Source organism: Rattus norvegicus, chromosome 3 (assembly GCF_036323735.1).
Source record: "Rattus norvegicus strain BN/NHsdMcwi chromosome 3, GRCr8, whole genome shotgun sequence".
Lineage (NCBI taxonomy): Eukaryota > Metazoa > Chordata > Mammalia > Rodentia > Muridae > Rattus > Rattus norvegicus.
In genome coordinates, this window is record NC_086021.1 from 110118702 (window position 1) to 110135447 (window position 16746).

Here is a 16746-nt window from a genome sequence, read left to right on the forward strand (position 1 = left end):
GTCCAACAGCCTCTCAGGACGGTTGAGAAGATCAAATGAGATAATGGATAATAAATGTGCCTTGAGAACTATAAAAAAGCCCGATTATGGCCAACGTACCCACACCCCCGTGTAGTAATACAGACTTCCCATGCTGTACACTGATTGGTTTATGGAGTATAAAAAGCTACCCTTTTAATTAAAAGAAGCGAAGATTATTTAGGGCTTGTTTTCAGCTCCCTGCTTTGCCTTCAGCATAGCTTTCCTTAAAAAAAAAAATAGTAATAGTAAATGTGTGAAGTCGAGTCTAGGATCTGCAGGACCCCAGTTAGGTTCCAGACGCCAACTGGCTCTGTGATTTTGAATCTATCCCTCATTCTGAACCCAGGCAATGATGAGGGTGAGAGGCTTTAGAAGTGTCCAAATCCGATGCATGGTGTGCACACCACCCAATTTAAAAGTAGCCTTATCTTTCTATTCTTTAAATAGCAAATGTCAAGGTGTTGCTATAACACATCTCACCTGTGCTAGGACTGGATCTATGCATCAGAGGCTAAGTGAGGCTTCCTGTGCCACGTGTACAAGGTGACCTGGAAACAGGACTCACTTCTCTCCATCCTCAGCTTGAGGGATGGCTACTGATGGCTCTGTGAGTGGGCAGGGCAGAGGCACAAAGGACTAGACCCTCCTCATGCCTGTAAGAGGCGATCAGCAGCTTCTCAGCACTCCCACAACTGAAATTTGGGGCTGAATGATTCTTTCTTGAAATTACTAATTAAGGCCTAGCATGTGTGCATATTTTGGAGGGTGCAGTCTGGCAATTCACACATGTATAAAATATATAATTAGTATTTCCTCCTTTCCAACATTAGTCATTTGCTTGTGTTTGGAATGCTTCTGCCCCAGTTGCTTTGAAATATATAATGAATGATTGTAGACGGTGGTTACACTATTGTTCCGAAAAACACTGGAGCTAATTCTTCCTCTAATTGCATTTTGTGACCTGCTAACCTTTTCTTCTCTGCCCCCTTCCTTGCTACTTTCCTAGTCTCTAACTCCACCATTCTCTCTTCTATGAGATCATTATTTAACCGACCACCAAGGAGTGGAAGCACACATTCAGTGTTTGTCATTCTATGTCGGGTTTATCCCTCACCGTGATGGCCTCCAGTTCCATCCCCATTGCCACAAATAAGATTCCATTCATTTCATGGCTGAACTCTAGTCTATTGCACATGTGAACCACATTTTTTTTACCCAGTCATCTGTCAAGGAGCCATTCCTTGGCCCACTGTGAATCCTGTTGTAAGAAACAGGAATGCAGGTAGAGCTGGGACATTCTTTGGTGTGGAAGTCTTCACACAGTAGTGCCCATGGTTTCTACCCACTAGATTCCACATGCTGGAAGCTCTCTCTTTCTTTGATGTGTCTCCTGGAGCAAAGTCACCCGTGGTTGAGAACTGTGGTTCAAACTAAGGCCTGTGGAGGTGACAGCTGGGGCAAGCAACATAAGACCTACGACGCTAACCACAGGAGCTTCTGGGCTTACATAATGCTCCGGGACCATGTACCCTCTAGGCCTTCATCAAAGGCTCCCTTCTCTTCCAGAGGATGGCCATCCTAGTCACCACATACAGACTGGACCACTTCAGAAAAACACACATAGCAGGAATGGAACACTTGATCTGACTAAAATTTGAGAGTCTTAGATTTTTGCTGCTGGTGGTAGGAGGTTTACACATGGGAGAAGGTGAGGTCTAGCCACAGAAACAGTGTCTCTCTGGCTCTGAGCTTGAAGGACATATTCAAGAGGATCAGAAGATTCCTACCCAGCTCAACTTACTGAACCTCCAAGATGGTCCTTAAATGCCAAGGATCATTACATATGCCATGAAGGTTGAGATTTTGGTGGCCATGTTCATTATGGGGAAGTAGAATTTCCTTTACAGCTTCAGTTTCCCCATATGACAAAAAGTGGAGGTTACAAAAGTGATCAAGAATGTTTAAAGGACTCAAGCATCATCTGTATGACCACTGCCTGATGTTAGTTAGCTCTTAGGGTGAAGCTCTTCTTAAGCTGGACATTGTCTGGCTTTAGGGACATTTTTGGGGTAGAACCAGACTCCTCAGAAACAAGAGGGCACAAGAGTCTGGGAGCCATCGGCTATGGAGTCAGGTGTCCTGGCTTTGCTAGACTATTAACATGGCAAATTCATACAAGTTGTTTAATCTCTCCGACCCTCTGTTTCCTCATTTATGATATGAGGATATTCTGTTAGGATTTTTGTGTAAAAAAATGTGGGTAAGGGGGGCAGCTAACACAAGCTTAAGGTTTTGGATACATAATAAATACTTTGTTAACATTAGGTGGCTTTTAAAATTATAATATTAATAATATTTATGATTCTCATCATTTTGGGCCTCCAAGGAGAAAACTGAGCACCGAATTCATTTCGAACTACACCTTGGACCTCTGTCATCTGCACAATTCTCCAGACCCAGCTGCTAGACCAGCCAAGCCTTGAGCTTGTTCTCCGGATCCCTGCTCTATCCCATCTGGTGCTGCTCAGTGGATACAGTATATTGATATAGCAGCTGAGCAGTCAACAGCTGGACTATTCACAGAAGTCATGCTATTTGCCTTTGGGCACAGTTCTTGCCTGAGGGACTGAAAAACATCACCCCATCCCACCAGTTCCCTCACCTCTCACCAACCACACAGAGACTAAGGCTGCCAAGCTCAGTGCAAGGGCACACATGCCCAAGCTCTATGTGACCACAGGTTTTGCATGCCTACAGCCCTTGGCTATTGTGCTAGAATGAGCATAGATAGGGAGAGCCACATGGCTCTAACAAAACATGGCCATGAGCTTCTCTGCCCTGTGTGATCCCTTAATGCAGAATATCCAATGGCTGCAAAGATCGGGCTCTGAAATCTGGAATATAGACACAGAAAAACAAAGGAAGGAGACACCTTTGGGATTCTGACCAGGTATCTCACAGGAAGTTCTGCCCAGCCTCAGAACTCCTATCAAGGGCAAAGACTGTCCCACTGGCCTCTATTCTAGAACCATGCAGAGACTCTCCCAGAAATGGCAAACAAGGCCAACATGGACTTTCTCAGCTAGAAGCAGGTCTTTCTTTTGCTCAGTGGTAGGGTACCCAATAAGGACCAAATGCTGTAAAAAATTATTTTTGTTATATTACAGTAACTAAAACTTTGAGAATATTTTAAATGTGCCAGCTATGTGCGAAAGTCATGAGCCATTATCTGAGTGGATGCTGATGGTTACCACAACTCTACAATGCATTACGCCATCGAACAGAAGGCTCAGAGGAGTTAGGCAACTTGTTCAAGGTCATGGGGCTCATCAAGATTGGAACTAGATGAGAATTCAAACTCAGTCTAACAACAATGCTCAGGAGAGTTTAGAGTCTCCCTTGAGTCATTTGTACCCACAGTCTCATTTCAAATGTGGTCACAGCATTTCTTGTACCACTGAACTACCTCATACCTTTATTAAGCTTATACACAAGCACATATATGTGTACAATAAGTAGATACATATATACACATGCATACATACCAATACGATGTGGCTGCCCCTCTTGATAGCTCCACAGAGTTATTTTCAACTTAGTATTTAAGAAACGAGTTGGCCTCAAATCATGGCTGCTTTACCTGAATTAGATCCCAGATCAAAGGGTATATTGTTTACTCCTCTCACAAGGTCGGAAGCAGATTGAGAAGGCCCTGCACCATGGGGCAGATTTATCATCAGGGTTAGCAGTTCTATTCCCTGTTGTCAGTCCAAGGGAACTGAGAGTGAAAGCCACAATGTACCTCCTTCACAGCTCCCTTCTTCTAAGCTCAACCACACTCCTCACACTGCCTCAGAACTAGCTGCCATGGGACACATTGCTTCTCCAGTCAAGAGAGTAATTAAGTCTTTTAAATAATTACTTGTTCTGTGACAGCAGCAGCCACCAGACAATTCTCCATCCTTAATCAGAGCTGCCAGTGGGTGAACGCACAGATGCTGCAAGAGCTTCCTACTGACTTCCCGTTTCAATTTGACTGTTCTTTTCAAAGAACTACTCCCAAGCAGGAGAAAAGAAAATTCATGTTCATGTGAAATGTAGCTAAATAGAACACAGGCCATAATTTGTGTTTTTTATGAATTAACCAAAATGGGGATGGAGCTTGGAGACTGTATGTGACCCTCTTAGAGTTACATCATAGCTAACTTCCTATCTTCCTAATGTCTTTTGAGGCAGACATTTCTTGTTTCTGAGGGCAACACCCAAAGTATTATTCCTGGGACATTGAGCATTTTCATGGCTGATGATACAATTTGGGGAGAGAGAGGGTGGCTCGATGGCAGATACACCGTATTGGCAGTAAGCATTGGGAAATAGTCACATCGTGCTGACCTCTATCAGCCTTGGTGCCAGACCCAGACAAGATGGTGCATACAGACAGTGGCAGGCACCAAAACTGATCAAAACACAAGATTGTCTGAAATAACCCACAGAGCCTCTGTCAATTTCATTCAGATATGACAAGTCAGGACAAGATTGAATCTCCAAAGGTCATAAAACCCTTTGAGGCCTCCATAGAAGTAATTGTTCTCTTCTTACCCCAGAGATGTGCATGTGCTTCTGCTTCAAAACTTGTTCTGGGGGCCTCCGTTCCTCTAAGGATCAGCTGTTTATGCCTAAAGATCTATGGCTACCATTATAGTTACCATGGATACCAATATAGTTAGTACAAAACATATAATAAAGCTCTGTGCTCATGTGAGATTAGAATTTTAAGGAAACTTCTTGGTAGACACAGGTTAGCAAACCTAAGTGCCATCTCTGAAAAAGGTTTTGCAAGTTTTCAACTCTGTTCTCTTACCTGGCTTGGGTGCTATCTTGATGCCTCCCACTCGGACCAAGAAAGGCTCTACTGTCTCTCTCCAGTGCAACTGAACCAAGCCACGTCCTGGGTGAGTCATTTCTAAGAAGTTGACATTGTCCTTACTCCCTCAGAAGCTCAAGAATCTGTCTCCGTGCTATGGCCCCCTCTGAATTTTAAAAGTGCAATGACTATAAGGTAAAGAAAGTATAATAAAGACATAGGCCTAGTTCTTCTTGCAGCCTGGGATGGTCTGTAAGAGATGTGGAGGCTGGAATATCCCAGATGACTCCTACGACCACCACCTTCCAAATTAACTTGAGAAACTGGGGCTACCTGACTCTCATGTGGAGTGTACTTATCACCCAAGGAAGAACTGATGGGATCCTACCCAGACCTCTGAACCAGGGTCTGCACTTCTAAGCCCTTCTGTTAGAGTCCTTGAGTGCTCTCTCCCAGCTGAAAATGTCTGCTTTGTAGACTCATTCATGGGCTCTCCTTCAATCTCTCACTACCAGATGACTAACTCCTAGAGACATTAGTCTTGAAGGAAATGTCCATAACCATGAGAACAGCCCATGTAAGGTCAGAGACGGAGGATTCAAGGTTCGGTCTGTCTGTAGAGAGCCCATTGCTATACTGTTGGCCTGCATGATGCAGGACCCCCACACTGCCATATTCATAGTTGTATAGCTACCTCAGAGATGTGTGCATCCCTGAAGACTAAACAGATGCTCTGATCTCAGAACCCAGCATTTCTAGATGGCCCTTATGTTTGTTTTGGTGTTGTTTTACTTCAAAGGGTTCTTATGACTGGCTGCTGTGACCCCTGACCTGACCTAGCCCCACCCCCACTTTTAAAAGATTATTTAACCACCCAGGTGTTAAGCCTCACACCCTTCAAAATTGATGAATCAGCCTTCAAGAGAAGGAAACTTATTTCTGAGAAATGCTTGGTCAACTATTACAAGTATTTACTGGTCTCTTCCAATTAACATACATATTAGATATGCTGCATCTGCTTAATGCTGGGGGGGGGGGGAGCCAACAACAGATGTAGCCCTGCACTAATAGATTGTCAGTCAAGACACACTTTCAAAACAATAACAGATCTTTCCAAAGGCCCCTGAGCACATTCACCCCCTGGTAATGGAATTCGAGCAAGAGCAGGGCCAGCCGGGCAACTCTCTCTGGGATTTGAGGAGAAGCAGCCCTGGAAAGCATTTCAACAAATTTAAAAAGCAAGTCAGGTCCTTCACCTCTCCAGCAACCCCATACCCTTGGCCTCTGAGAAAACCCTCACTTAGACATGGAGTTGGCAGACAGGATAATGCCTCCGAGTTTCACAAAGAAGCCTCAGCCAAAACCAATCTCCACTTGGGGCAGAATAAAGCAGCTGGTTGTCAGCATGGCTGAAAGTCTCTTCTCTAGACAATGGCATGTTTATGTGTCAGGGTTAGGAGTGGGTTGTTAACATAAAACCCACCGTACACAGAGCTGCTAATTCAGTTGTTGGCAGGGGCCTCTCTTATCTTCTGATTACCTCCCAGAGGGGATAAGCCCTACCTCTTCATTTGAGTTGGCAGCAGGATTATTTTTTTGCACCTGTTGCTCTACTCCGATAACAATGCAGTTAAGCATTGATTTGTTGGAAAATAAACAGAAAAAAAGGCAAAGAAAGGCATCTGCCCAGACAGCCTGAGCTGGTTTGACTCGGCCTTCTTGCCAATTTGTTTTTCCTATAAAACCAGAGAAACCCCTGTCCTTTCGATTTTGATGCTATCCTCCCACTCCCCTGAAGAAAAGGAGGTATCAAATAGGCCAGTGGGAGCTGGCAAAGCCCAGGAGCCAGAAGACTTTGTACTTTTCCATTGGCTGGTTTGCAAGGGCACTGAGGGGTGTCCAAGGTCTGCAGAGTGATATGGCCAGCCTCCAGCTAGCCAGGTTCAGATCAGGAATGAGATGAACAAGGGTGAAGAAGGGACTCCTGGGAGGTGATTCAACCCCAAACCACACTCTTCAACTGATTGACTTCTGAAGTGCAGGGTGTTCAGGGAAGAAATATGGTCTCTGGGTTACCAACTAGAGTGGAGACTCAGCACAGACATCCCCCGTCTCAGTGCAGCCTCTCCCACAGATGTGCACCATCTAGACAGGATGAAAAGCCCTAGGCCCTAGACCATGCATGGCATTCCAATTTCAGAAATGAGGCTGGCCATACTTATACCAATACCAGGCTGTAGAAACTCCTTCATGCTCTGCCTTAAACTCTGAAGTCCCAAGCTCCAGGTGGAAAAGGACCTGAGAAGTTCAAGGTGTGATTTCTTCTGTAAACCAAACAACATGGTATTCTCAGTTCTCATTAGTTTGTCGAAAACCCATCATGAGTTAAGCCTTAAAAGGCCACAAAGTCCTAAACATATCATTCAACAGAGATGATGAATGACATCAATTAGTCAGTGGCATCATCGCCCAGCCTTCAACACACGGTCAGAGGAAGTGTCTTCATATTTCATTTCATACATAATCATGGACAATATACATCGCTCCCTACAAAATACCTGCGCCCCAGTCTTCTCTGGACCACAGGCCCATTATCACTGGGGAGTTTAAAGGGTCAGAGAGCAGCAGGGAAGGGCTGTGGAACAGGCAGAGTTTGTGCCTTCTCTTCTGAGTGTTAAGGACAGGGTGATCCAGCTCAGTGGGACATGGCTGGCTGAGCACTCCCAAGCATTCTTGTCATGAGCAGGGTAGGGAGTGGAGTTCCTCACATCAAATCAGGCAGCAGAAAAAGAAAAGGTTTAACAGCACCCTTCCTTGACTGAAAAATAAATAAGACCAACTCACAGGAATGCGGGAAGGGTGGAGGGAAGTAAGGGGTGGGGACTGGAGGCAGGGAGGGGTTCGGATGGACTAGGACAATGGATTTGACCAATTCAAGAGTCAAGTTTCCTCCCAGGAAAATACCAAAACGTCAAGCTAACAGCCACCAGTCTGAAATCTCACAAACTGTATAATTACAAAGCAACAACACAAACTAAGGCAGTTCATATGTATCAAGTATGTGTATAGTCTGAATGGAGCCAAACCATACATTAGTTATCTCCTGGAATCCTCATGAGAACTTCAAACAGAACATACTAAAATCTCCATCTTACAAATGAAAAGGCACAGTGAAATTCAAATAGACAGGGTGTCCTGTACGTGTATTAGAAAATGGGTGGGGACACAGCGTAGATCTTTAGAGATTTAGAAATGGTTCGTCTCTATCACTAAAAGGGAGACATCTGTCTCCAAGGCCCTCATGCTTTTCATTTAAAACAAGTCAAGATGGCTCATTGACATTTTCCCCCTAAATGTGATGAAGAGACACAGTGGTCATCTTGTGCTGTAGAAGGAAAGATGTCCTTGAGCAAATAGTCTAGATCTACTACACGCTGACTCATGGTCCCCCAAACATATTCATGAAAACTTAAGTTTGAGTAGAGGAGATGCTAAAGATATCCCCTAGTGACAGGTACATGTTGTGTTTGTAAGACCCCCTTAATTCAACCCCCAACACCAAACCAAACAAAAACCTTTCAATCTGGCTTCTGTTGAAAGCACAAGGTTGACTCAGGGGTTGAAGTGGCTGCTGGAAGCCACCTCAGACTTATTGGCCTTAACAAATGAGCCCCAATAATAGCAGGAAACACTGAAGAAAATTATGGAGAATTTATAGCTCTTTCAGAGGGCACCAGAAGTCTGAGGGAAGACTCTCGAGTACTAGGAATATCACAGAACCAAAAGAAACAGAATGTGTCAGTTTCCACCAAGAGAATTCCAGCAAAGCTTTCTCTGTCTTCTGCCACCACAGGGACAAAGCTGAAGTCAACAAACTCAGTCTGGAAATCCCAGAGAATCTTGCAAGGGTCTCTTTTCATCTTTGCAATTTCAGAAGCAAATTACTCCTGGATGTCCTTTCGAATTTGAAGGTGACTTCTTTTTCAAAATGTAGCTTTCTCCTGTTCAGATACCCATTCAATGATGGAGGCAGGAAACCCAGGCTCCTCCCTAGATTCTTTCTAATTAATTTCTAAATAAACCCAGCCCCTCAGTACGCTGGGTCTTATTTCCCCTCCAGAACATGACTCTGCTTCTCCTAACTCAGTGGTCTATGTGTGGAAGAAGCTCTCTCGAAATTCAGGAATGAAAATCCACCACGATAGTGAGCACTTCAATCCCACGAAGGCTTTCCCAGGAATTAAACTTCATGATACTAATAATGACTTGGCCCTTCCCCTGGTTGTTTCGGAGGGAACTTTCAGGGTAAACTCAAATCAAGAATTCACCAACTCTGCAACTCTACCTCCCCTCTTCTGAGCCAAGCCTCAGGCTTACACTGGGGTCACTTTGATGAGGAGGATCAGCATGTACTGAGGACCTCCAAAACAACTTCCCAGACTACCAGGTGCCAGGAATTGTCACTATTTCAAAACCCTCACTATGATGAAAGCCACCACAAGCTACAGAATGCAGGTCTCAGTGAAAATGGAAAAGCAGAGCTCCAATATGTTAGGCTAGCTATGATAGCACATGCTTGTAATGCTAGCACTTCAGACAGCAGAAGAGGGTAAGGAGTGTGAGGCAGCCTAGTCTACATAGTGAGTTCCAGGCCAGTCCTAGCTACATAGTGGGGAGAGGGAATGGGAGAGGAAGGGGAGAGAGAGAGAGAGAGTATGAATATATGAATATTCCAGTCAAAAGCATAGCAACAGGGCATTAAACCGGATAGTCTTCCTAAGCAGACTCTGTGTAACACAGGCCGTACCTAAATAACCATATAAGTCGCCTCTAATGGCGACTGCCTCCAAGACAGCAGCCCTAACATTTGTGTGGAATGCTCTTTTCTGGATGCCCCATGATCTTGCCTTCACAGATCATTTAGAGGATAAAACAAATATAACGTTGAACAATACTTGAAACCCTGTCCTATAGTAGACACTCAGCAAAAAGCATTTGTTAATATTAGTGTTATCATTGCTCTCCTCTCTATGCCCTACACCCAAATATATCCACAATGCTAAGGCCATCTACAAGCAGAAAGAACACATGCCCCTGCTGTGGTGAAAATATGGAGAGTTGACCAACTCAATGGTTATTTCCTGTGCAAGAGAATGCTGTACCCTAGATCCTCACCCCCATTCATTCTCCATGGATCCTTTGTCAAGGCCTCTGTCAAGGCTTATGAGCCTCACTCTCAATTATGCTACATGTGTGATATTATAATGTGTGCTTCATTAACACATTAGAACATTTGTCCCACATCTAATTACCTCTGTGGAGGAAGATGTTGATACTTTGATATTTCTGTAACAAGTACAATGTGATTTAAAAATATTAATGATTTTTCTTGGAACTAATTACTGTTCCAGCTAATAGTAATGGGGAGCTTTGCCTATATTCATATTAAGAGAATATGCTAAATTATAATTTAAAGCTATTGAAAATAATGTTATTTTTTCCTAGGTTCCCCTAATTCTTTTCTTTGGACACAAGGTTAGAACTCTGAAAGTTTTACTAACAGCAAAGAGTATTTGTTCAACTGGGTCTTTATAAAGGATTTGCACCTGTCTACAACATCTCAACAATTCACTGAGAGGCCTACCCACAAGATCTCAGCAAAATAAGTAGCTAACACATGTGCACGCGCACGTGCACACACCCACACACACACACACACACACACACACATATATACACTTGCCAAAGCTTCCAAATGCCCAAGGTCAATGTTTTCTACAGCAGTGCTCAGTAGATATCTAGGGAAATTCTCAAGAACCATAGGACTGAGTACCATTTCACATAGCTGAATTGTCTGGTGAACAACCAGAAGAAAGACATTTCTTCCAGGGCCTCCTACATATAAGGCATCCAAGCATAGGAGAGAAATGCCAAAGCTCATCCTGTGTGTTGTAGCTTAAAGCCAGCTCAATAGAAGGCTCAATTTTGGGGTCTCCCGTTCATGCGTACCCTCCCATTTCCTGTTACCCACTACCTCCAGTAAAAATTAAATATCCAGTTTTTATTCCCCAAGGTCAAAGTTCAAAATCATTACAGGAAAAGAAAAAAACAAAACCAGAATTTAACATTCCTTCTGCTCCAATGCCCAGATTGAATGCTTTTATGTAGGCCCCAGCCTACAAATTATTACTACAAATTATTCATGAGCATTGTCTGGGTGCTTTCATATTCTTTGCTTAATTTAATCATTACTAGTCCTACACAGTAAATGTTATTGCCCCATTTTACAGATGAAGAGTCTTAGATGCTAACATTTACAGAATTCACCCAAAGGCACTCAACCATCCAGTGGTAGTGTCCAGTTTAAATCCAGGCGTCCTGACTCTATGCCCAGTGTTCATCTTACCACATCCCAACAAACCCCTGGCCCCAGCTATGAGAACTCAACGCTACCCACCCCTTCAGACACAAGTAATCTTTATTCACAAAGTCCCACAAGCCTCTGGCCAGTAGAAGGAAGATGGCAGAATTGCAACTAGCTACTCTTTAATTTCTTAAAAACAACAAAGTTAGAGCTGAAGACATGGCTCTGTGGTTAAAAGCACTGACTGCTCTTCCAGAGGTCCTGAGTTCAATTCCCAGAAACTCTCTGTAGTGGGATCCGATGCCCTCTTCTGGTGCGTCTGAAGACGCCACAGTGTACTCACATACATAAAAAAATAAATCTTCAAACAAAAAGTTAGGCATAGGCTGAATTTCAGGCTAAATCTACAGCCCACACAAAGCCAAATAAGTCTGGCCAGCAGGCACCTAGAAGACAGAACTGATATTAGTTCTCCTCCTTCAAAATCTACTCATCTCTTCTTTCAAACTGTAGCACCAGCCCTACTGAGGCAAGCTAGCTAAAGGCTAGAGATCCTGGGGCAAACTGCACAATGGCCATGTTCAGCACTCTGTTGTCAGATACAAGAAAAAAAGCCTCTTATTCTGAGAGGCTCATCAGGGTTAAGCTGGTATCAGGGGGGAATAGTTAATAGTAACTAAAGTTTCTCATATTCATACCTGCCTTAAGGTCCTAGCCCCAGAGTCTGCTTATCATGAGTCTGTGATACAAGGAGAGCAAGAAGCAGCAGATAAGCCAATTCAACTTCACCACAGTTACATCCAAAAAAAAAAAAAAAGCGTGCATTAGACAAGGTTATCTGAGATAAGTTTTCACAGTAAAATAGAGGGGTTAATGGGATGATGTTCAGTCCCTGTAACAGGAACACAGTTATCTGTTTGGATCTTTGCTCTTTTAATTTTAGACTTCTGTCATCAGAATTCATGGTTTAGGGGCACCTATACACATCATAATTTACACAAATAGTCAAAGCCCCTCACCATCGACTAGGAGAGAAGATCAGGAGAGGGAATACAGGTGAGGCTAGTGGCCAGGTGATAAGAAGCCTAGCTCCGGAAGGCAAGCCAAAGACAGACTGTGGTTAGGTGCTAGTGAAATCATTTTCAAAGGAGCATTTAACAGGATGTCTCTTTTAAAACCAAGTCAATTAATACTCTGGGAGCCTCTTTAAGTGGGACACTATGCTTGACCCGGTTATAAGCTCTGTCTGCTACAGATATAGAGCTGAGCCATCTGGGAACCGTACGGGCTTCAGGTTGGCCCAACCAGCCTTGTCGCCCACATGATTACCATCGAGTCTTCCTCTAGGACAGGGTCCATATCTTTCTCATCTGCTCAGTCACCCATGGACAAACCAATGTAGCTCAGGCTGAGTGGATGCCAATATGTGGAAGGCTCACCTTGGGCCGATCCAGAGGTAGCTGTGGTACCTCTTCAAATGCTAGTCATGAATCACAAGCCGCCCAATTCTGCTATCCCACCAGCTCTGGCCCCATAGGTTAGAATGCCATAGCATGTGCAATTAGCTGCTGAACAACCTCCCCCCCACCCCACCCCGAAGGTGCCAGGTACCAGCTTCATACATCATTGAAAACCCTAAAGGAGATCTTTAGTAGCCCCCAGTAATCTTCCTGCCTCGGGGCATCTGCCACCCCTCTCTCTGTTCTCAAAGACTCTAATCCTCTCAACCCTCCACATGTTGGTCACCAAATCCTGGGCCATCACAGCTGGCAGAATCTGTAAGTTCAAATATAACTTTAAAATAATCAAGATGTATAAAAGAGGAAACTAAAACCCAGAGAGGTACAGTGTTTTTGTCTGGGCCACACAGCCCTGCCAGGTCTCCTCAAGGTCATGGTGAGTATTGTCCCACCAACCACCCTCCCTGTACTGTATACTCTGATCACTCCAAAGACAGAGCCAGCCTCAGGGAAGGACCTTTGCTCCTGTCTGAAAGGTAATAAAGTTTTCATCAACTGACTTTAAAGGACTGATAGAATTGTCTAGTGTATACCATCTTAGCTCCTTCACCATGATGCCATTTGACTAGAAACTATGTCCCATCCTAAGATAAGCTATCATGAACAGCCATTCTCCTCATGACGTGGCTGATTTTCTGCATATCTTAATACCTGGCCCTTTAAAATTCTGACCAGCATTTAAAAAAACCACAAATTTTAATAAGAGCAAAATGCCCACTCCTTAGAACAAATTGTATCACTTAAAATAATTTTATAAACATTTAAGTATGAAAATATCAAATAAAATGAATTATCCACCCTCTCCCCTCCCCTGTAGGGAACCAATTTAGGAAAGTTGAGCAGTGTGGCAGCCTCCTGCCTCACTGCTCCAAGGGAGACCCCACTACAGATTTATCTTACCCAAGGTGAAAGCCACTGCTCTGTGCTCAGTTAAATAGTAACCGAAGCAGGGTCAGAGTGTATGGTCTTGAAACACCAAGCCAGTGCTTCCCAACCGGGGCCCCACCCACAACAGAAAAGTCTGTTGCTTCAGTTCCATGGAGAGGAGAGTCAGCTGAACGGGAGAAATGGCTTAAAACACCAGCAAAATGGTGGCACTGAAATCCAGGTTCCTTCATTCGGGAGACCTGTGTGTTGTCAGGCTCTGTTTTGGTGTTATAGTACCCAACCCACCTCACCTCCCAGAAGTCTTCAAAGGCCATATCTATTGTAAAGGGCCGAGGGATGCCTCTGTCCAAAGGGAGAGAAGACTAAGAGAGCTCTCATGTAAGCTTCCACAACCGTGTGTGGTGATACAATGTGAAACATTCTTACGTGTTAAAAAATGCAATGAACACAGTCCAGTTCTCAAATCCCCAAAGAGTGGAGGATATCAGAAGAAAATAGAACCTAGTAAGAGTCCACAAAGCAAAATCCCACTTCCTTAGAGCAGAACACGGCCCAAAAGTGCTCACCTTCTGACCTACTAATAATACCAACTAGCTAACCAAATACCAATGGGAACATAGCTGAAGTCTCAGTTCTCTTTTTCCTTGGGCCTTTGAAGGTATGGAAAGAGGATTGAAGTAACAACAGCCAATGAATGGGAGACCCTTAGGGTACCCACAAACACGGAATCATGAGTGTAAGTGGAGCCTGTCTCTAGAGGTCTAGAAAGGCCCAAAGCACTAGCATGAGAAATCTTGGTATAATAATATAATAGGAAAACATCAGCAAGCTTGTGTGATTATAGGTAATATAATTTTAACACGCAACAACAACAAAAAATGTTATTGACTCTGGGACCTTTTGCATAAATGAGGCCTGGGTCAAACACACTTCCGTATCCACGACTACAGGAAGAGGTCTTAAAGATGGGTGTCATGGGTGGTCATAGAACTTCAAACACAGCTTCCTCAAGATTGCTTTTTTAACGTCTCTACCCAATGATATAGAAACATGGGAGGTGGTACTCGTGATACTTGGTAGTGTTTAAATGTGGTTATAAACTTCCAAATAACTCTGGCCTCTCCCATCACAGTTCTTAAATGCCACCGGCCAGCGATGAGGCAGAAACTAGTCCCACATGGCTTCATATTCTAACAGCATTCTTACCTGTGAAATTCTCTTTATCTCTTCTGTGAAGAGAAAATATCATCTTTATCTCTTCTGTAGAAATTGACTCTTCCTTGGACATCAGGAAAGTAGCACCCAGTCATTCATGATCCCTAACTTCCCCTTAATCATTGAAAGATATTGTCTTGATACATTCTTATACCAATTATACACCTCGCAGAACCAATTAATGTTTCCATCAGAAATCTTAGACTCCAAACTCCCCATTCTCCCTGAGATCAATGTGGGAAAACAATGGAGACACCTGAGGACTCAAACTCAGAGACTCTTACACTTCATCTAAAATGTGTATCACGATCAGCGGCTTTCAGAGTCCCAAGGAAGATAAATAAATAAATAAACAAACAAACAAACGCGACATTGCCACTTCGTTGCCCTCATGAACCAACAAGATTCATCCCCTCACTGTTCTCGGCTTGATCCACACTGGGACCAACACTTGTTTGTGGTATACAAACAAAACCAAGAGTCCCTACATCGAAGGCATTTGTTGCTGGTGAGTCATGTCTGCCTGTCTGGTCACAGTATTCCATTGTGGAAAAACAAAGGGTTGGTCTGTCCTCTTGTGATACGGTAAAATTATCTCCCTAAGTTGAGTTTCCTTTCTGCATAGGATCATTTTTAAGGGTACCATCTGCCTAACCTTAGCCACCTGAATCCTGTTGCCATTGTGAATATAGATTCTTTTACCCATCTACACCTATTTCCTCAAACTGGAATACACTAAAGGAGAATCGGCTTCTCCCTATAGCTCATGAGTCAGGAGAAATATCAGCAAAGACACCTCTAGACTGGGAGACCATACGCTCTGAGCCCTACCAGCCCTCAGCCAGCCAGCTCGTCGCTGAGCGACATCAGAGTCACCTGTCTCCGTTTGCTTTTTGTTCCAGAGAAATCTATCCCAGGGAAATGGCTTTGTCATACCACATGGGCAAAGAGAAACCAGAGGACTTTTAGACTCTTGCTGATTGGAAGTCCAGACAATGTGGGGAATTCACAGATAACACTCACACTGAGTAGCCCAGCTGCTCTCACCCAGATAAACTCTAACGAGACCGGGTGGGTGAGCCCAGGTAACACAAGCTTTGCTTACTGCCAGCTGCCTCCGGGAGGCTCTGCTTTATTTTCACCTGTCTGCTTCAAGACAAGCTTGTCTTGCCACACAGGTGTTTGAATTCCAGGTTCAAAAGAAGTTTAAAAGCGAGGACTTACCTCATTTACCTAAAGATTCGGGGTGGAAAGTTCTATGGCTCTGACGATGGAGAAGAAGGCAGGAGGCTATCACACCAGCTCCTACCGGGATGGGGAACCACGGCCTTATCACGTCTGAGCTCTCATCAGAGTGAAGATAAATGCATATGACAATAATTTAAAATCATTTTGTAGGATGTTAAGCAATAAGCCACCAACCGGGAATTCCCTAAGTCACTTCCCCCTCCTCTGATTGGCTGCCCAGCCCTTTAAAAAAATAAAATAAAGGATTACAAACACTGGCTCATTTGCATCTGGCCAACTCACACGTTAGTGTTCAAACAAAACAGGTCTAACCAGGTTATGCCTGTGTCTCAAGAACAGAGACAACCTGTTAATGGATGAGGAATTGATTTGGTGGTGACTGTACTTTTCAGCTTAGAGACAGTTTCAGGTGAAAAACACCTCACTCCCCAAGATGCTGTGAGGAAGGGGGGGCATATAAAACCCAAGTCCCTGGCAAGCAAATGAAGGAAGAGGGTTGGAGGTGCTCTTAAACATCTGCCTCATTTTCTAACCTGTATTTATTAGTCCTCTGCTATGGCATCAGATCTTTGCCCTGGCCGTGCAAGTACCCGGCGTGGAAGGACCTTCTAGCCCATTCTATCTCT

The 16746-nt window shown here is 43.9% G+C and overlaps 1 protein-coding gene across 4 annotated transcripts in view; it reads right to left on the reverse strand.

Annotated features, from left to right (window-relative positions):
- Positions 1-16290, reverse strand: part of Ehf (ets homologous factor) — a 40222-nt gene extending 23932 nt beyond the window's left edge. The window contains exon 1 of one of the 4 annotated variants that reach the window (XR_005501812.2): positions 16097-16290. The gene's annotated coding sequence lies outside the window, so the exon portion shown is untranslated. The remainder of the gene's footprint in view (positions 1-16096) is intronic. The other 3 variants (XR_005501811.2, XM_006234641.5, NM_001106493.2) reach the window with 3 other exon arrangements.
- Between the last annotated feature and the right edge of the window lie 456 nt (positions 16291-16746).